The sequence below is a fragment of the Lathamus discolor genome, chromosome 3 (genome assembly GCF_037157495.1).
Source record: "Lathamus discolor isolate bLatDis1 chromosome 3, bLatDis1.hap1, whole genome shotgun sequence".
In the NCBI taxonomy this organism is placed as follows: domain Eukaryota; kingdom Metazoa; phylum Chordata; class Aves; order Psittaciformes; family Psittacidae; genus Lathamus; species Lathamus discolor.
In genome coordinates, this window is record NC_088886.1 from 91,367,194 (window position 1) to 91,388,223 (window position 21,030).

General features: G+C 36.8%; 1 protein-coding gene across 4 annotated transcripts in view; it reads left to right on the top strand.

Moving 5' to 3' along the window:
• Positions 1–21,030, top strand: part of FIGN (fidgetin, microtubule severing factor) — a 99,845-nt gene that overhangs the window by 38,752 nt on the left and 40,063 nt on the right. The window contains exon 1 of one of the 4 annotated variants that reach the window (XM_065670550.1): positions 2,647–2,686. The exons of the other annotated variants lie outside the window; for them this stretch is intronic. The gene's annotated coding sequence lies outside the window, so the exon portion shown is untranslated. Of the gene's footprint in view, positions 1–2,646; positions 2,687–21,030 lie in introns of those variants that run through there. 4 annotated transcript variants of the gene reach the window in all.

Here is a 21,030-nt window from a genome sequence, read left to right on the forward strand (position 1 = left end):
ATCGTGTGGCAATATATACAGATGAGGATAGCTATGTGTATATTTATACTTTTTATGTTACATGTCTACAGATCTATTTAGAGATATCAGAATATCAGGTTAGATACAACTTTCTGTAGCAATATCCCTGCATGCTAATTTTTATATATGTTACAAGATACATAATGCTTACTACTAAAACAAGCAAGGATGGTGTATTTTTGCATTCTCTGATACTTAAGGGTGGAAGAACTTTAGTTAAAATTCTGAAAATTAGGAATTACGATGTCTAGTCCTTCATTGGACTAATTGTGCATTAGATTAAAGCATAAGAGAGAGAGGGATGGCTATGGCAATGTGCAGGGTTTATCTGTGAGCTAATGAAATCATGAAATAGTCTGGGTGATGTAGTGAGAGGATGTACTTACGTTCCAACTCTGAAGTGAATGTTCATGTCCAAAACTCCATTAAGCTACTAGTGAAACGTGATATTTATATATAGTAGTTTTGGAAAACAACTGTGTAAGAGACCTCTAAGATCAGTCATTTGTTATTGCGGATACCATGCTGTACAACCTCTTCCTTAAATTTGTCAAATTCCATAAATATATAGAGTTCCATGCTTAGCATTGATTATCTCCATGAAACTGATAATTTATTTGGCAAAAATCAGTGTTAATAGGTTTACCTGTATTAGAATAGTAGAATTTTAGAAATTACTTGCTAGAAGTACTGACCAGACAAACAGTTTGGTAGAGCTAATTCATTCTTAGTTTCTAAAATAGGTGTGCAAAGAACTGTCAGCAGTTTCTTCCGTCCCCACAATTCTGCTGCCTTTTAAGTACAGCACAAATGCAAATCTGCCTTCAGTGTTGGCATCCCCCCGGAATTAGGTAGTCTTAACAGATGCCTTGATTTCTTTGTAAAATGTTGGCTAAGATAGGTAGCTTTCCAGACAGATTTTTGTGAACTAGTATTGATCTACATAGAATAGAATACCAAAAGTGAATGACGCTGTTACATTTCCTCAGCCCTTTAGACTCAATAACTGTTTTGTTTGTTTTGGTTATTAATGTGGGTTCTTTTTAATTCACATATGCAAATGTAAAAATCTATCACCATATGACAATATGTAGATTTGTGGCAGTCCCAAGAGGACCCTAGGTCCATAAACCGGGAGCTTTATTATGTAATGCTGCATAAATGCTGTACTTTCATCTGTGACAGATATAATCTTGAACCTGTATTTTTCGTCTTACTTAACTGTTTCGGAACATCATGTGTGAGAGAATGCATCAAAATGGAAATTGCTTCTACAGAGGCAGCAATAAATATTGGTTGGGTATATTGCATTGTTGGGCTCCATGTGTTTTAGGATGTTCTCAATTCTCTTGCCCTAATCAACACTGTAAATACATGCTGCATTTCCTGGTCACCCATTTGTTGGATTAACAATTTGGACCTTGCAGTTACTACCATACATTTTGATTTTTTACTGTATATAGTCATGGTTATTTAAGAGCATCCCCTAACAAAATAAATCCTGTCTTTTCCAGCTATTCAAACAAAGGTAAATTATGCAAATTCTGCGTATTATATGTGGGTTTAACTAGTAGTTCTTTGAAGATTAGCTAGTTAAAAAGCTGAGAAGAATCTTTACATTCATGAAAATGTCTGTTACACACAGAAATACGACATCTCATGTAAATATTAGAGGGGTTGTGTTTTGTCTTTTTAAAAAGGTACTTTTTAAAAGTAAAAAGGTACTTTACCATATAACCTCCAGCAGAGATTAAAATAGTTTATGGTGCATTGTTGAAATACATCAATATTTGCAGTGATATATGATGAAAAAAAAAAAGAAAAAAAGAGCAACTGGCATATTGCTTCTATTGAATACTATCTGAAAGGATTTTGCTTGTCATTTTTCCTTTAAAGCCTTTGTAAACACGTAGCTTATGTCACTTTTTTTTTTTATCTACTGTCTTCTATATGCTGTTGACTTAGAACAGAATCATAGTTTCCTACCTTGTCTTTCAAGTGAGCATAGTACTGTGATGGCCACATACCTTATTTAATTTTCAGGCCCTTTACTGTGTCAGTGATACTACTGTGTTTCCTGTGGAGCCTGAGTACTCTTATGAACAACTTTCCAGCACCAGATGTAGTGTATACCATTTTTTTATTGTATTCTTTCCTCTGTGGATCAATATGGATTTTAATTAACATCCTAATAAAATTACAGTTATACTTCAAGGTCTCTCTCCCACCTTGTATCTTGCCAGGAACTTGGTCTTCGGTAAGTTCCTGTCATACTCTGCATTGTCAAGAACAGATATAATTGAAATCCCTTTTCATTTATCCTGAGGCAAAGACACCTTTCTTTCCTCTTCAGCAGATATGCACAGAAGTTTGCTAACAGGGGGGAAGGAGCAACAGGCTGACTATAAACATCAAATATGACTTGATACAGTGATTCTTGGAAGAAGTTTCCACTATACTTGGAGTGCTATGACATTGTTTCATTCAACTGCTTTTCCACATTGCGTTACATTAATAAACTGTTTGCAGGTTTCTTGGCAGATGAGGAGAGAGGGAGGCCTTCAGTAGAAAGTTGGATGGTGATTTTGAATGACTGAGGAGGAAGATGAACTGTTAGCCTTAAAGCTTGCATGTGGTAGTCGGAACACAAAGAGCTATGAAGTAGGTCAGTACTTTTGTCTCCTTTTTATATCAGCTGTTCTGCAGAACTGCATTTACAAATGTTTAGCTTATATTCACACATAGCACCAGTATTTCTGTGTCTCCTCCTTGACTGTACACTATCTGAAATTCTCTTCTGTTGTTTTTATCCCTTCTGTCATGTAAGGTTTGAAATCTCTTGTGCTAATAAGCATCTGATAGATCTCACCAGGAGTCTTGGCTTCATCTTTAGTCTTCCTTCATTCTAACAATCCTGCTTACAGTACATACTGTTCACAGGGTAGATCTCACATATTGCTGTTCAGCTGCCAGGCTTTCAAGTAATAAAGCCTACATTTAATTTCTGAATTAGTGTAAATTTTGATTTTATGAGTGTTTTTCCCCTGACAGAAGACAAAGTCCAATGCCACATCCTTGGCCATGGCTGAAGAGTGCACAGCAGTCTGGGAAATGAGTCTGTCACTGATTACTTAGTTTCTGAAAAAGCTTGCAAAAGATACGCTATATCTGATAGTTTCTTCTTGAAGTGGAAGACCTTTATAGTGCTCCACCTGGCTCTTCTGTATGGGATTTTGAAATTTGGCATTTATTCCACAATGCCATTTCTTTCCAAGGTTCTGTAACAGTGCTGTTAAAAAACCAAGTCAGCATTCAACACAATTTCAAATTATATGCAACCAGCCTAATAGAGAATTTTATTATTGAATCCAGTTGAATTTTGACATGTTTTGCACTGTTACTTAGACTTAAGAAGTTGAATACAGTATTAATCAAAGCTGGAAAGCCCATTTTCCCCCACGTGTTTGATGTTCAGTTGCCTAAATATGGTGTTATTGTTATTTGTCCAGGGTTCATTTAGGCAGAAAGGTAAATTTGATGCCTCTTATCTTCTTCCATTAAGGAACTGAAATAAGGTGCCCTATTCCTCCCATGTTATAGTACCCAGCAATCCCAGGACGGTCACTTACATCCTTTAAGGCTTACAACTAATGTTTCCCACTGTGAACACACAGGTAGCATTATATGCAGTAATAATGGAAAGGAACCTCAAATGTTATTACTGTCATATCTACATGAGCTATTAATTTCTTTCTATGTGTGTTCTCTGGTAGCACTTAAAAAATTACCACCACTTGCCTCCATTGATTAAAGCAAGTAGTGATCCTGCTGTGTTGTAACATGGATTGTAATCTAACTGGGTACCTTTTTCAGTATCTGCATTATTATTGTCCATTAAATCCATTAGATTTAAGGATAAAACTTTTAGATCACTCCATTATTTAGAACAACTTATACTTTTGCTTAATAAGTTGTCCTTTATCAGATATTACTGTCAGCTCTGCTGTAGCTAGTATGAGCACTGCATATACACCATTACCAGCTTACATGTCATTTTGTTAGGAGCTGCTGTCTCAGCAGAAGGAGAATATTAATCTAAAAGAAGTGTATTTTTTTTCCAAGCAACGTAAACAAATCTATCCTACTTAGGACTGCAGTGTCAATATTTTGTACTGCCTGTGTTGACTTATTCATTGTGGTTTTTGGCATATGGGACAATTCTGAAGATTCCATTTCTGGCCTTTCATTTTCGGCCAGTTCAGGATATTTCCATCCCTTGTCTTAGATATTTTTTCAGCCCCTTGGTAATTTTCTGTGTATACTTAAATCTACATTCTGAAATGCCTTGGAAATTCCAGTATATTTAAACATAGTCCCATGTTGCATTAAAATTTCAGTCCTTGGTGGTATAGGGAGTGGGTACTCCAGTAAGTTAGTTTCATTCTGGACAAAAGCTTTAGCAATTAATGTTTGTCCACTGATCTAGAGCATCTACAGCTGCTGAAGCTTTTTGAGCTTTGACCTCAGCTTTCAGATTTTCCACTGATTGCTGAAAAAGAAAAAAACTGTATCTACTGGGGAAGGAAGGAAAGTTTGCTGAGGAGCAAAGGACAAAGATAGCTTAAGACTGTTTTAGTCAGTTGTAGATTCCTTTCAATACCAGAATGTCTTAAAGATTTATTCAGTGGCTACTTCTTAGCTTTATTATTGCTCAAGTTATTTGTATGTCTAAGTGATACCCTTATAAGATTGTTATGTCAGTAATATTGTCACTTACACACCTGTAGAAAATAAAAAAGGTTTCTAGTGCAAATCCTAACGAAATGAAACAGTGATTGACTTGTCAAGGATTTTTATTAGAAACACTCTGCTCAGGTGTAAAGCAGCAACTGGTTTAGATATAAAGTTCTTTACATATGTTCCTCATTCCAAAGCATCATTATACCTTTAATTTATCTGGTAGAACCAGTCAATGATACCCTCACCATGAAAGTTTTTTCCGTTAACTTCTTGCCTAGATTTGTTGCTTTCACTGTCTAGAACATACATGTTTGCTTATCTTTAACATTCAAAAATACTGGTCCTTGCTCAGAACTTTCTGGCCATGCTGTCTTGCTTTTCACCCCACTCCAGTTCAAAATGGTATTACCCTAATATCTTTTATGTCATCAAATTTGTCTGGTTGAAAAAAGTGAAAAAAAAACCCAAACCAAACCCTATTCTTTTCCAAAGGTGTTCACTGCTTCTGTGAATAATTCTTCTTTGCTACTGCCATTTCTGTGTTCCTACTATACATACTCTGTAGGGTTTCTGCAAAATTGTGCAATTGTTGCCTTTTCTTCCCTGTATGTTAGCCTGTGTATTTCCACATGATAGTTATCAAAGCAGGTACAACTCCGAGAGAGTTGTTTGGTTTTCTTTTATTTTTTGTTAAATTTCAGCTTGAAATCTGCATACTGTCCTGGCCAGTGCTTCTTGTAACATTTCTTGTAATATTTGAAATTCTTTCTCATGTCTTTTAAGACTTCTGTAAGTATCCACCCTTTCCATCAAACAATTCTTGCTTCAGTAATGTCCACTACACTGCATGGTTGCCTCTTTCAATCCAAGATCAATTCTCAATCCACTTCTCTCTGGTTTCAGTTTGAACAGTTATGTCACTTGTTTTCGTTTATCACAGGAGTGTAGAGAACAGCATTCTTCAAATTCTGGAATAACTTCATAGCCACCTTCAAGTGAATTTATTGAAAACTGATATGTGCTTCAGAGACAGTTGTTATCTAACACACCTGACTACCTTTCACTTTTGCTGGCACCTTTTTCCTGCAGATACAGAATTTCAGTCTCTTATTTTGGGAAGTAAAAGTTGATTGGGTACCATATTTATTCTCTTTATTTTTGGGGGGTGTTTTACTTATCTTTCCCTCACTCATGTACGACAAAGTGTGGTGAGACTTCATCACCTGATGTACACGAGAGCTCCACTTTATCTTTCTCCAAAATGAGAGCTCCTTGGCACTCCTGCAGGTAACCTGTTTAAAGACACAAGGAAGGACAGCACAAAGTTGAATGCCATGGTATCACTAGTTATCTATAGTCTTATCATCTCTTGTAAGACTATTATGATTGGGTCAGCAGTCCAGTGGCAATCTTGGCATGCAAGGGAAAGTTTCCATTAGTTTCTAGCTTTCCCTAGTGGTAGCCCACCACAGGAACCACAAAAGTTATTTTGCTGACTTAGTTTCACCCAAATATCTTTGCATTCTCCTGACGTTGATTCTGTAGATCTTAAGCCAGAATTATCTGGCAAAATGTGGACATAAGGATGCCTGCGTCTAGGTCCAAGCATGTTGAATATTATTCTGTATAATCCTGCTGTTACTTAATATGGTCCCAACACCAGTGCTTGTGCGGCTAAGGTACAAGATCTTTCTTCAGCTTATGTGAAAACAAAGCATTAAAGGGGATCTTGAGCACTGAGCTTCAGTTGCTGATGCTTTGTTAATCAAAATCCTTCAGTTTATGGGGAAATCGTCTGCAAAATTTCAGATATAAATTAAATTAGTGGCTGTAATACTAGAGAATCTTTCTTGTATATACATACGTTAATTGTATCAGTGACAAATCCTAAAGTGCACATGCTACATTTAATACAAATTATTTCATTGATGGGTTTTGGTAGGTTTTTCTCAAAATACCTTCCCTCTTCCCTAATCAAAGTTCTGCTGATACCCATATTCCTTGCCAGCCTGAAGTGAATTGGGAGGCTTTGCATGGTGCACAAATGGCCAGAGTTCTCTTGGTCCAGTGACAAAAGTGGTTTGGAATGGGACATCCATCACTAATAAATAGCAGGAAAAAGGGTTATACATCAAGGTTGCCCATGTAAATCTGTCCTCCAAATCTACTTCACTGCAAACAGGCTGAGATATTTTTTTTTTTCCCCAGGTTCACAGTTATGACCTGAGAATTACTTGTTTTTTTTTGTTTTTTTCCTCCCAAATATTTTAGTGGGTAAGAAAACAAGTTTGGGGGGTTCCCAAAGAAGATTCTAATGCTTTAGAAATTATATGTCACAATGGACGGACATATTACTTACAGAGGGACAAAAGCGTAGTCTCACAATGCAGTAGTGTTGTAGCAATGGATTCCTGTGACCTCTGAAAATTAAGAGAGAAGAGGCTGTTGAAAAGAGTTAAGTCTGGGCAGCCCTCTAGTATAGTTCTAAGATATTCTAGAATTTTAGAATAATATTTTTAGGAATAACACTTTTATTTCTCAGGTTAATAGAAAGGCAGAAAAAACCCTAAAATATCACAGAAATCTGTGATGACCTTGACAATTAGCATTTATGGATCCAAGTGCAAAAGCAGATAGTTCTAAAATGAGCCCCACTAAGGCAGACTCCTCACAGGATTAGTTTTAGTTCTTGAATTTTATCTCTTTTGTACTGATTGCTTCAAATGATGATAGAAATTGGAAACATTTTTGTTATTCTGTAGCCAGGCATTTTCTCCTTTTTAGAAGAAATAGAAATGGCAACTGAATACTTACAAGAAAAGTTACCAAAATTAGATTATTACTGTAGTTATCTTTGGTACAATGGGGATTAAAGGGACAGATGTTCATGAAATAAATTACGCTTAAGATTCTGTGTTATGTATCATTTATGAAAATACGTATTAATTTATTGTATAGTTTGTACAACTAAAACATTTTATGAATGGCAGTGAAATAACACGGTAGCTGTTTGTTCCATTCACCAAAATGCTACCAACTGGAAAACTTAACTACCTTCCCCCTGTTAAACATTGTATCTAGCGTGCCCCTTTGGTGTCATTTTTAGGGGCTTTTTGTGGTGTGTTTTTTCTAGGCATTCTGGAAAAGTATTAATATTAAAAATATTATAATATTTTATATAATGTATAATTTTTATGACATGCATAATATATTAATATAGTAAAATATAAAATATTAATAAATATTTAAAGTGCTTGGCCCATGTTTAAAGAAAAATATCTTATATGGACTTTAGAGAGGCTGCATCTAATGTTGAATGCTAGAGCTATGGAGAGTTTAAACATTCTTTGTCCACACAATTAAAGCACATTAGTCCAAAGGCTTACACAGCTTGATTTTAAAATGCAGCTTGTTTTTCCCTGCAAAAGTCCAGTTGCCTCTTGTGGATCAAGTTGGAGACATTTAGGAAGGTCCTGCCCTCAACCATGAGTTATTGCTCTCAACTGGAAGTTGAAGAAGAGTACCACAGCTGAAGTAAAGAAAACCCTAATGTGAGGTGTTTTGCTTTGTACTGAAGCAGACCAAAATTGCTCCTGTCTCAGGTGGGAAAGTTTGTCTTTGATGGATGGGCAGATATTAAGAGTTTTATGTGGTAAACTTTTTAAACAGTTGGATCTGCAGCTCTGCTTATGTCCCTAGTTTTAGATGAGCTCTCTTAATAAGGCTGTGTATTGTTTCCAAAGTGAGAATGCAATAGGCGTTCATAATTTATAAAAGTTAGTTATCATAGTGCTACTGATGCAAAGGTATCACAAATAACAAATTGGAGCTGTGCTATTAGTGGTTTTCTGTTAACATGTGCAATATATGTAAGCAACATTTATATGTCTTCACCAGGGTTCTGCTAAGCTTAGCTATTACATCTAATCTAGCCCTTAAGAATAAGTGATAGTAGTGACTTTCTGTAAAATTTTCTGTTCATTATTTTTTAACCAGAACAGAGAAAATAAACAGCAATGGGTTACATACATGTATATATGTGTCTGTATATACATACATATATATATACATTTCTGTACTTACATAGTTGTATATAGATATATACATATCTGCATGTGTGTATGTCAAAGCATCAAAAGTATAACTACAAATCCATATAGTAGGGTATGCATGAAACATGTAAATTACAATTAAAAAGCTTCTCTGATATTAAAACCAGAATCTACTATCAACATTATCACTAGTCCTCACCATTCCCCATGAATTTAGTGCTTAATGTGATTCTTTTGGCTTTAAAATTGAAGAATTTTATTAGTTGCTAAAGCTATTCAGTAAGAGGGTATTTCAAAAAGAAACATAAATTGTGAAATTCAGCTGGGACAGTTACTGAACTGTTGGTATTGTTTTGTCAAAACCTGATTTAAAATGAACTAGAAAATTGCCAAACTGTCGAAGTATGGGATGTGGAAAAGTTAATCTATTAAAGAAACACTATCATGAGAAGAAGTGCCATTTTAAAAATGATATTTTAAGAAATTCACTTATATAGACAATAGGGCAAAATCATAATCTTTTATGGGCCCAATAAAGACTGCCTAGCTACTGCCACTTGATACCTTTCTTATTGAACTTGGGAAAAATCCACTATAGAAGGCTTTTTTCGGTTTTTTTTTGTTGGTGTTTTTTTTTTTTTTTTTTTTTTTTTGCACAGTGTGGTTTTAGTTAGCTTTTTAACTTCGAATGGAAGAATGATGATAGTGTGATAAGCGTGCTTTGGACTGACCAGGCTGGTGCGCAATACCCTGGACCGCCATGTGCATGCAGTAATGTATGTACAAGCAGAGCTGGGGGCCCGGCAGCCTGGGTGCTTTGGTTTGACATGCTGTTATTGCACTTGGCTATATTAGCAGTCTAATGTGGCTTGGTAGTGGACTTACAGTAGTGTCTCTTTCAAAGACAGAAATATGCTTTTCTCTCTTCAGCAAGACTTGGGGATGTTATTTTTGCTTTAGACTGTGCAAGTAGGTGAAAAGGAAGTAAATCCTTCTTGTTTTATTTGATGTGGCATCTTGTGACTGGCGCACTGTATACAGTGCTCATGTGACATTTTGGAAGATCAAAAAATGAAATGTCATTTTACTTTAGCTCACTTGTTAATGTTTATTTAAATAGTTAACTCAGGCACATAGAATAAAGACAAAAGATAAGAATTATTAGTATTTGTACTTTGCTTAGTATTTGTAAGCTGGTTGTTCCTCTGAAAACCACCTGGTGATAGTAAGACAGAGTAAAATATTTGCATTTCCTATTCCTCTTTCCACATGACTACTTTATACTACAGTCTATTCTTGCATGTCCTTATCTGTGGTGTGCAAGTTACTGCAAGGGTGTGGGATGTTTAATTCCTGGTAGCCTACCAAGCTGTAAAAAACTTACTGTGATATGTTTGAAATGCAGATATTCATGCAACGTTTAAATGGAGGAGAATACTGGTGTTGTTTTATAAGGAAACCTACCTTTAAAGGGAAAACAGAGCTGAAAAAACTTCCAATTGAAATTGTAATCTAAAATTATTTCAAGCACCACCCAGGATTATTGCATGTGAAGTATAACAACGAGGCTTTTTGAAGTCAGTTGGCTTTGATTATATGCCAGTATCAGAGAAAATCCAAGTCCTATTGGTGTTGGTAACAGAGTTCCCATTGCCTTCAATGAACTCTGGGTTTAACTCCTATTAAGTAACTGCTGTTGGTCATCTGTAGCTGCTTAGTGGTGCTTTCTTTCCCATGTACTGTCATGGTGTCGCTGGCATTCCCCTTCTCACAAGAGAATGCAATCCCATGCAGCATAGAAGGGTGTTTACTGGAGATACCTGCACTGAGTCTGAGCTGGCCTCAGAGAGGTCAGCAGAGCAAAAAGGAGGGGAAAGAGAAGAAAATGCTTGATGCATCTACAGTATTGAAAGAGATCTCGCTTAAAATATATTAAGCTGAAATTATCACGTTTCAAAATATATTGCTTACATTTTTAATTGAATTTTGCCATCATCTTCAGCAAGCATTAAATAACATGGAAAGTATTGCAGTCTGTGCTTGTTTATAACATAGTGGCTGTAGTTAGAAATTAATTACAGTATTGTTCCTAAATCATAATGCCTCTCCACCAAGAAAGCCATTGTGTCCTTAGAAATAGCCCCTTTCTGCTATAACAATTTTTAAAATATATCCTCTATGGGCCATTTAAGAATCAGCAAAGGGTTCAAATGTGTTTCCTTGCTTGGGAGCCTGATTCTGCCTTTCATCCATCTCTGCACCCTGCCTGCTTCTCCCCACCACTTGGTCTGAAACCAGTTGTCTTCTTACCATGGCCTCGCACCTGCTCCGCTCCTCTGTACCCAATTGCCTCCCACAGGCAGCAGAAGGCTTCTCTAGGGAAGGTGAGTCCAGCTGCTTTGGCAGCCTGCTGCTTTAGCAGCTGAGACCCAGCTCTCTCCTTTGGCAGAAACAAAGCAGATGTCGCTCATCAAAATACGTTCACGGTGGTAAGCATGGGAAAATGAGCCAATGGAAATGCAATATGAATGACTTGTAAAACTGCAATTATGATTAACGCTTCAAGTGCTATTTACTTTAACATTTGACCAAGGTAACGCTGCTAATTTCTTTTAGCTCAATGTGAAATTTAGAATCTGATTGTTCTAATTGGCAGAAAAGGGAAAGCTGCCAAAACCACATGCTGATTTACCTCCCACTTGATTCTGTTGACATCACTGAAGTTGCACAGGATACTAGTTGTTAAAGTTACTTTTGGGTTTCAGCTTCTTTCTGTAAACATCTGTCTCTGATCTGAAAACTCAGAATTTAAGATCCTTCAAATCAATGCTGTGAAGCAGGTGAGATGAAAAAAATCCATTAGCTCATCTTTTGCAGCTCTGCAGTGTCCTGCAGTTTTGGGGATAGTGGCTTAGTTGATCTTTACATATTAAAATTACAGATGAGCCAACCACCAGAAAACAGCAATAATAGCTAAAGGAAAAGATAAGGACCACCAAAAGAATTTGATAGGGACCATTTACGTATCATAGCCTATAGAAATAACATATGAAGTATTTGGAGAAAGTAGTTCAGCTCTACCACTGAACATTTTCAGGCTCAGACACTTACGAAGATTACATAGTGACATGAGAGTGGACTGGTTTAATTTAAAATCCATTAGTCTACCAGATCTATCATTAAGGCAGTAAAATCCACCTTCTTGGTCCATAGACTAGTGTGATGCATAGACGGCAGAGTGATGTGGGGAAACCTCTTACTCCCATGAAGATATTTGTCATTGCAATAGAGAGTAAACTGAAGGCCCCCATGTAACATGCAGCAGACACTACAGCCTTGTTGTTCCTGTCCCCTAAATCTTTTTCAAGAAAAGGTAATGGCAAGTACTCTTGGAAGCAGCAGGATCAAGGGGAATAGTTTTTTTCCGTTGTTTGTCCCTCCCAAGAATACACCAACCTCTTTCCAGAGAATTGTTATGTCTTCTTCCACTGGAACCTTTGCAGACTTTAGTTTGCAAAATTCCTCTGTGTTTTAAGTAGTGCTTTTGTAAGATGTGGTGTAGGTTATGCATGGCCTGTTTTATCCCTTTGCCAAATGTGAGGCTCTAAAGATGTTTTCATTTTCATACTTTATTTCTACATCTTTTCCTGAGTAGGCTTTAATAAAAAACAACAAACACCGCCCCCCCCCCCCCCCAAAAAAAACCAAAAAACACAACACCCACCCCCATGCACTCCCTACTCTCTCTATTAGGACAAGTTCTTACAATTTCTCATGAACAGTCACCTGTCTCAAAATGTATTCTAGCGCAGACTGTTTGGTTATATGTGCAAAAAGCAGGATTGCAAGATCCAGGGAAATATTTAATAACCTTTCAAAAAGTAGCATAGGGTTTGAGCCAAGCAGCTTTCTAATGTCAGTATTTTGTGTAGCTAAATCTGGTGCAGGGGTGCTGGTTAGTGACACTGGCAACATTGGCTGGGGTGATAGGCTGCTGCCTGCAGGCAGAGGGACAGAAGTAGTGGTAAGAGTGTGTACCTTCTGTCAAAGCCTAGCTGCATTTTTCAAATGCTTATAAAGAAAAATAAAGAATTTTTAGCATGGGATTAATCAATGTAAAGATCAAGACCCCTTAAAGCTGATGAATCTGGAGTAACCTTCTGCCTGTTGACATTATTTCCTTCACACTGTCAGAAATAAGATAGTACTGGACAGCTAAAGCAATGAAAAGTTTGGTGATTGTTTATGCCATATATGTTGCTTAACATATTACCCAGTTTTGAGATGACCTCTGAACAGCAGGGATCAATTGTACTGACTCTTTTAGTTTCATGTGCACACATACTTTTTACGTTATTAAATATAGTTTTGACATCATTTTCCCTTTTAGGTTTATAACAAGTGGCCCATCTGGAATCTTTATGGCTTATGCATCTGCTAAGGAATGGTATCTACTGGGTGCTATCTTAGCCCAACGGTCATGTGAGGTCATACGGCTTTTTCATTTCCATTTGTGTTGTCTTGCTTAGGCTCTGGGTGAAGAAGGGACGTAGACAATGACACTGGCTTAACTTGTTAAGCCAAGGTAATTTGATTGTGTGTCCGAGTCTTATCAAGGCCAATCAGTATGATAGTTTTGGAGAGAAGATCTATCAAAGGACTGACATCCTTGGAGTAACTTTTCAGTATTCGTCAAGCTTTTTTTCTTTTTTCTTTTTTTTTTTTTTGTTTGTTTTGTGTGTGTGTGTGTGTTTTGTTTTGTATATTTGAAGATTTGAAGACTTGGATGGCAATGCTTAGGTAGATAAGAGATCTGTCTCTTGGGGAAAATGAAGGAAGAGGGTACAGGATACCTCCCTTTTCCTTGGGCTTAATTTTTTCTATGTCAGTCTCCAAGTTTTGTTGCGTCCCTCAGGTGTTTTGTCACCCTATACAAAACTCACTGGTGGTGCTATCACACACTGCACGGCAGAAACAACTCGTTTTATTCCCGCTTAGCACTGTGGATTCACACCCTAAAAGACTTCTAGTTAAAATTTGGCCTTGGAGAGCTGGCCTTCTCAGTTGCGGTGGCAGGGAAGGCTAACAGTTTCCTTGGCTGGAAGGCATCAAATTGGATAAACAGAAAACAGGCCTGGAGAGTAGGAAAGCTCTTGATGGTGATTAGTTGTCATCCTGCTTGTCAGAACAAATGAAGAAGAGGAGCACAATGTTTGCACTGTTTGAACAAGCCTCAGAGAGAAAATTAGATGGTAAATGTGATCATAATTTGCCTGCCTTTCTTGAAACTCCCATGGTGCTATTAGTGTTTTTCTTTTTTCAGGTAAAAAAGCTTTAACAAGTACATACTTCTGCGGAAAGTGAAGTGCACTGAGGTTGTTCACAAACATGGTGTGCAAAGATTTCTGTGTTTTAAGTGATAGTGCTTATTGTATCTATGTATTGCAGGCTGGTGCAAGGTGTGTAATGCCATTGGAAAAGATAATGTATTTCAATATTGCACGTGATGTGGGAAAAAAGAGAGATAGCTATCTATACAAGTATGTATTTAGATAGGTATGCATATATAAAATAAGCTTGTGACTGAGCTTTATATTGAGCTTGGTTGAGTACTGTTGATAAGCCAATTATGGTATTTTTGAAAGGTATCTGGAATCTAAATTCTTCTCTCCTATTATCCTGTGATAATGTGCAGTGGCAGGCTGTGCCCCTTGCTGAACTGCCAGCACACCTAAGGTGACCACAACTGTTACTAAACAAGAAAATCAGCACTTCTGTGTTTTGTGTATATAGAAATGTGGAGTAACCTGTAGCATTTAGATAATGAGTTTGGGGTGGAGATGGAGAAATGCTACTTACAGTTGATTTTACACATGAAAGTATTTCACACATAGCAGAAATCGTTAGTGTAAACAAGTATCAATTAAGAGAACAAGTATGAGCATTGTTAGAGAATAAGGTAAAAGCTGTGATGTGAAAGGCTGTCTTGGGCAAAGACAGATGACTGACAGTGAAAAGATCTAAAGTATTTTGATTGTCTTGCAATGAAATCTAAACCTGTGGAAACTAATAAAAATTGACTGAGCTTAATTAGAGACCTATAGGAAGCAAAAAAAAACTTTGTTTAAAAAACAGTTACTGAGACTGTCTTATCTCTTATTTGTAGTTACCCAACTAGATAGAACATCTGACTGTATCCAAAATCAGAAATTTCCTCATTATGTTGTAAAAATAAATAAGTAAAATATCAAAATTTGTGGATTCACTATATTACTATGACATAAAGTGTAATGACAGGAGAATGTAAAGAGGAGTGTATTTATTTTTATCTCTTTATAAAATCATTTTTGTATGCCAGGAAGCTGAGACTAGTCTTGCTGTTCTCTATCAAATTACATTTGCCTGTGCATCCCTCTTTATCTTTTATCCATCTTGGAAAGGACCCACTGGTAGAGTCAACATTACCTGATGTGAGAAAGAGAAATTGTGTCCTAAAGCAGAGAAGCGCAGTTCTCGTGTGTGGCCTCTGCCTGGCTGTGGTGCACAGAGCTTAAGGAATTACAGTGGTTCTTGGAGTTTCCTTTAGAAATGTGCCTTGTTCTGCATCATCTCCAGCAAAGCTCTGTGATGGACATAGATATTCTCTATCGATCTACTGGGCCTGCTTCAGACAGAAACATGTATGGGGTTTTGTTCCTGCATATTTTGGATGAGCTCAGAGCAGTAGAATAAATGAAAAGCATTGTGCTTCAGAACAGTCATAAACTGTATTGTGCAGATACAAGCTGGTAAGTATATACTTTGGTGGCTGAGGCATTTTTTACCTTTATTTTAATCTATTGAAGTTCCAATGAATCAAATTACATGTATAATATAGCTGGCAACCTGGTAGTGTATTCCATGTTAGTAATCCACAGTGACAAGCAATTACATTTCATTTTTCTTTATTGACTGTTTGAGGCTTTAAAATATTTATTTGGCAATTTTATGTCTCCTTTTTGTTATTTTTAAAGATATGAGTAATTAGCAGGATCATACACTAATGATTTTTAAGCTGTAGTAGAAAGCACATAGGATGAACCGTGATGTGAAATAAATTAATTAAAATCAATGTTATTTCAATGAATACTAATTGAATTATTAATGCTTGGATCAGGGTTTTTCCCCATTTTGTGATTATTCAGCTTGTTGGCTGATGTATGCGTTCCTCCATCTTCCTTGGTTGTTTTGTTGGGTTTTTTTAGTTCTCTCTTGCCCCTCGTTAAAGGAATATGCTAGCAATATCAAATAGGCGATAGGGACTTGCTCATGGCCAATTTACTTTTTTTCAGTGCTGTCTTGGTTGTTGTTTCCAATCCTGAGTACAATAGCACACAGTCTGTTGCAGAAGTAGCCTAAAAGCTCTTCAAATGAGCTATGATCAAAAGCGGGGTCGGCTGGCATCTGAAGGGCTGTGTTGTGAGTCCATAGCTGCAGTTGGGATGGGCTGTCAGGAACTGCAGAGCCCTGAAGCCTAATGCTGCTTCTGCGAGCTCACGGCCACTGGGCTTCCCACCCTGCTGGCCCTGTGAGCTCAGATGGATGGTGGAGAAGAGCCGCGGAAAACCTGCTGCCTAGCTCTGGGCTGGGGAAAGTTGTTCTCTTCTCCTCTTTGCCCTGATTGCTATTAATATCCCTTCCCCCAGGCTACTGGATCATATGATTTCAGCTGAAATAGTTTAAAAGTTCCTCTGTTTTGATGCCAAAAAAAAATGCAATGATTTTTTTTTTTTTTTGCCAGTTCTCTGGCGTTTTTGTTTTTGTAACTTGAAGGGATAAGCTCAGGGTCCAAGGGAAAGACCTGTTATCGCACTGAATTTGGAGAGTGGGTTCCTCCGTCCCCCAGTATTTTAGCAATTAGATCATTAGAAAATATTGTATCAAAAATATGTAATTCATCTCTTAATTATTTACTGCAAACAGAACAGTTTTGTGTGTGTGTATGTTAGCACAGAGCAGAGGAGACAGCATCTCTTGGGTTTTTTAGTCTGTTTTCAGGAAGTCCAGTGTTGTAACTTGCAAATGATAGCTGTTTCTGCAACAATAGTATAGGTAAAGCAAAACATCTTTTTTTTTTTTTTCCCCTCTAATTAATAAATGTTGTCCAGAAAGCACAAAACATTTTGAAAGGGTTCCTAGAGTAGAGGATTGTCAACAGGGCCTTGGGAAATGAACAGTAATTTTGGAGACTGCTAAGGAGGAGCTGTAGCTCATACTATTGAGAAGTTTGGGGTAAACATCTATGAGATGAGCTTCCAGTATGCTACAAAGTACAAGAGCTGTTAGAATACCTGTAGCACATAAATAGGGAAGCACAACAACTCAGTATATTATGGATCTTCAGAGAAGCTAATGCTTTTGAACAACATTTATTTAAATGTTATTTGTTAGATTACAATACATTATCATGGATTCTCAGACACAACTGAGCTGTAATTCCATTATTTTCTAGCCAGCTAGGATTTGGTCTTCAATTGAAGGCATTGTATATCTCAGAAGTGAAGTGTTTAATGTTCCTGTCTTAAGCGATATCTGTAGTTCCCTTTTAGGTGCAGTAGGGCTTTTTCACTTCACTGTGAATCAACAGTACTTATTATTTCAATTATTTATTGAAACTGCTACTTACCGAAACTGTGTTGACCAGTAGTATGAGTTGCATTTCTGTAGTGCTTTCTGTAGCACTCTGAAACTTTACAGATTTGTTATAAAACATGGCTTATATTGGAAAACATCTTGGGCAGACCTATTGTCACTGCATTCTGAGTGGAGAAATTAATTTGTCCAGTGCCTGTGTCATACCACTTCCAGCCTTCCTAACAGTGGACACAATATCTTTCACGTATATTTCTTCACATACCCTTTCTCTTAATTATCATCTCTACCTGATGAGATGCTTAAAACACACTGGACATGCTTACAGCCCTGCTGTCAAACAAGAAAAGTTTCATGAAAGTACTTTATTATTTCTCTTTTTTACTTTTTCCTTGATTTTCTGCCTCTGCTGATCTCCCTATCTCTGTTGCTTGATCTGAATGAGATTTCTGATATGTTGTGTAACAAGTTTTTAGTGGTATCTAGCCATTCACCAAAGTAGTTTTTCAACACTGCTAGCAATTGAAGGAGGAAGGAATGTAACTTTTCTTCACATCAAAGAAACCATTCTTTCTTTATTTGGCAATAGCACTGGGAACAGCTTGGTGCACTTATAAAGTATCTTACAACTTGCTGCTGCTGTAGTGTCAGGGGATTAATCAGTCCTCCAAAAGAAAGAATGAAATGACTCACATGTGGGACTTGGCATAATACAGCAGCCAAGTCCCAAATCTTTCCTGCTATAAACCTTAGTTCTCCACAGCTCTTCCACATAATTTCTCTATAGATATTAGCTAAATACTGTTATTCTAGACTTTTACCCCAACCCTAAGGATCCCAAAGAACTTGTGGTTTAAATGGGTTATCCATATTTGAACATGACTACTTTACAAATACTTAGGCAAAGAGTATGAGTTACTACAAAAGATTTACCCCACTGCTTCTCATTTAGATAACACAAGTTGTTTAGGCATATCAAGGGTTCAAAATTCCTTTGAGTCTCTGATCTACAACATTCCTCAGATTATATTCTGATAAAACAGAGAGAGAAGAGGTTGTTTGGATTTGACTTCTTGGCTGGCTGCTATAAAACTAACTTTTAGCTCAACCTCAAACCATTTTCACTCTTCCCTTGAATTCTCTTTTGCTGAAAGATACTTTTTAATGGGTGGGAAGAAATTTTTGTATCCATCTAACTATGGATTCTTCTTCCAAGCTTCATCTTAAGAAGGATGGAATTGAGGAAAAGAGACTAAAGGATTCATCTTGGGGTAAGGGAACTTATTTTTTTCATCCTTCAGAGTTATTTCTCTCAACTTAGAAGCTACTGTTCCCATTCTAATACATACGAGATTCTCATGATTTGAATTTGATGTGTTTAATAGAATTTTAAAAGGGAGGAAGAAGAAGGTGTCCTAGATCATCTTCATTTGAAGTTAACAATAGACAGGAACTATTTCATGTGAAATGTCTGGCTTGTATTTCAAGACATATCTTTATAATTTTATTTTTGCTCTTTATGCCAAAGGAAGATTTTTTCTTTTTCATTATCCTTTGCAGTTGAGATGATAACTCTTTCAGGCAGTACTTGCTGGCCTCTTCAGTGTCTTTGTGCTGAGACTCCACAAAAAGGCAAGCCTTTGAAACTTTTTGGTTCATTGGTAGAGTCAGGTCTACAGTTTTTCTAGTAAAGACTCTTGGACTTGAAACTTATTCCATCAGGTATACCCTTTCATTGTAGAGATACAAACACAGAACGACTGAACAGTACAACGCAGAGTAATTCTCAGGGCAGTCTTTTGCTAGGTTCTGCAGGTAATGGATGAGATCCATCAACATGCAGTCTGAATTTTTTCCATCCTTACTGGTCTCCTGTAACTAAAGTAATTTCTGTTTAAAGTATTTCATGAAATTATTTCTTTCTGATTATGATTCCTTTTCCTCTACTCCATGTTGGAAATACTTGTTACTGGTTTTACTTCTTCCTGTCTGTATTGGGTAGACAAGGCACAGGGTAGCCGTGCAAGATGAGATAGAACTGATTTCTTTACCTGTATTTTTATCATTTCCAAGTTCAGTGATTGGCTCCATCAGAACTCATCTTGTGTTTATCTAAAAGATTTTTTATGACTTATGGGCTTGTAAAGTTAAGAGAATAATTTTTTTTTTTTATTACTAATGTGAGGCTAAATAAATGGGAAAACAATTCAAGGTTTGGAATAATTGACAATGGGAGGAAAAAAAAAATGGAGAAAGGAGACTTATAAATTCTTTCTAGACTTTTTCTGAGAAAATATTTTTTCTAAGTAATTTTTTGGTCTTTTCTATTTCCTCAGCTATGCCAGAATACCTGAGGGTTAAATTGTCTGTGGTAATGAAAGGTGACATTAGGCAAAACCAGAATTCAGCAAGTAAGACTAATGGAATATTTCATGGGAGTCTGGTGTCTGTATATAGACACAGGCACAGGAAAGAATAGGAAACAAGTCTGTTAATTTGAAAATTATAGGTAAAGAAAAGAAATTTGTCTTTCAAAGAAGGACATTAAAGGGCTGTCTGCTATTATTTTACACAAGGGAACATGTAAATCATGCTCTAGAAGGCCCGTTGTGACTTTATAACTGGGTTTTTTTCTCTACTTTTTGTCTTGCTGGCATGACAATGGCTACTGTAGAGAGTTGATGAAAGAAGTTAAAGGTGTTTAGTCATGTTACTGGAGTGAATGGATGAAAGTAAGTAGTAATATAGTTTTATGGTTTAGTTACTGATTATAACTGAATGGCGTCTTTCACAGCATTGAATCAATATTCTGGGTCAGAGACTGCAAAATGATTGACTCCCACTGTGGTTCCAGAGCTGAGGTGGCCAACAGAGGAGGGGAAAAATGTGTAATGCACAGAGGAAAAATAGGAAGTCAATGAGTAAAAGAAAAGATGCTCAATAGATGCTTTCTTTGGTGACCTGGTTCTTTTAGAAATATTCTACACATATGCAGCTGCCAAGCAGAGGCAAGCTGATTATGATAGGTTAGGTTTCTGTTTAGTTTAGTTAGAAATACTGTCTTTTTAAGTGCTGACAGAATTGTGTGAGCATTTCCTACGTCAGTAGTCTGGACAGATGTAATTATAGCTCCTGATGATTCAGCACCCACACTTTCTCTGAACGCAATGTCACTAGGATAATTTTGTGTTTTCTTGGAATAATTTGATGCGTTAAATTTTTGTTCCATATTCTCTATTTCAGTTTGATAATGATTTGCTATCTGTTCTTTGTCTCATATTTTGCCTGTGAGGTTCTTAATTGCAGATTGTCCTTGGCAATAACAGGCATTTGTCTTAGTTTTTGCGTATGGGTGTCAGTTGAAATGCTTGTAGAATTTTACTATACCATAAACATTTCTGCTTATTCACCAAAATCCTTACTGGAGGTTGGCAGATAACATTGTCTCTGGCATCATGCTTCCTCCAGAACCTCAGTTTTAGAGAGCTTTAGTAAATTTTCTCGTAGGGACCAGAAGATGAGATAAAGTATTTATTGTCTTCAAAGGGGAGGGGGTGGGGGGCAGGGAGAGGGAAAGGGAGGGGGC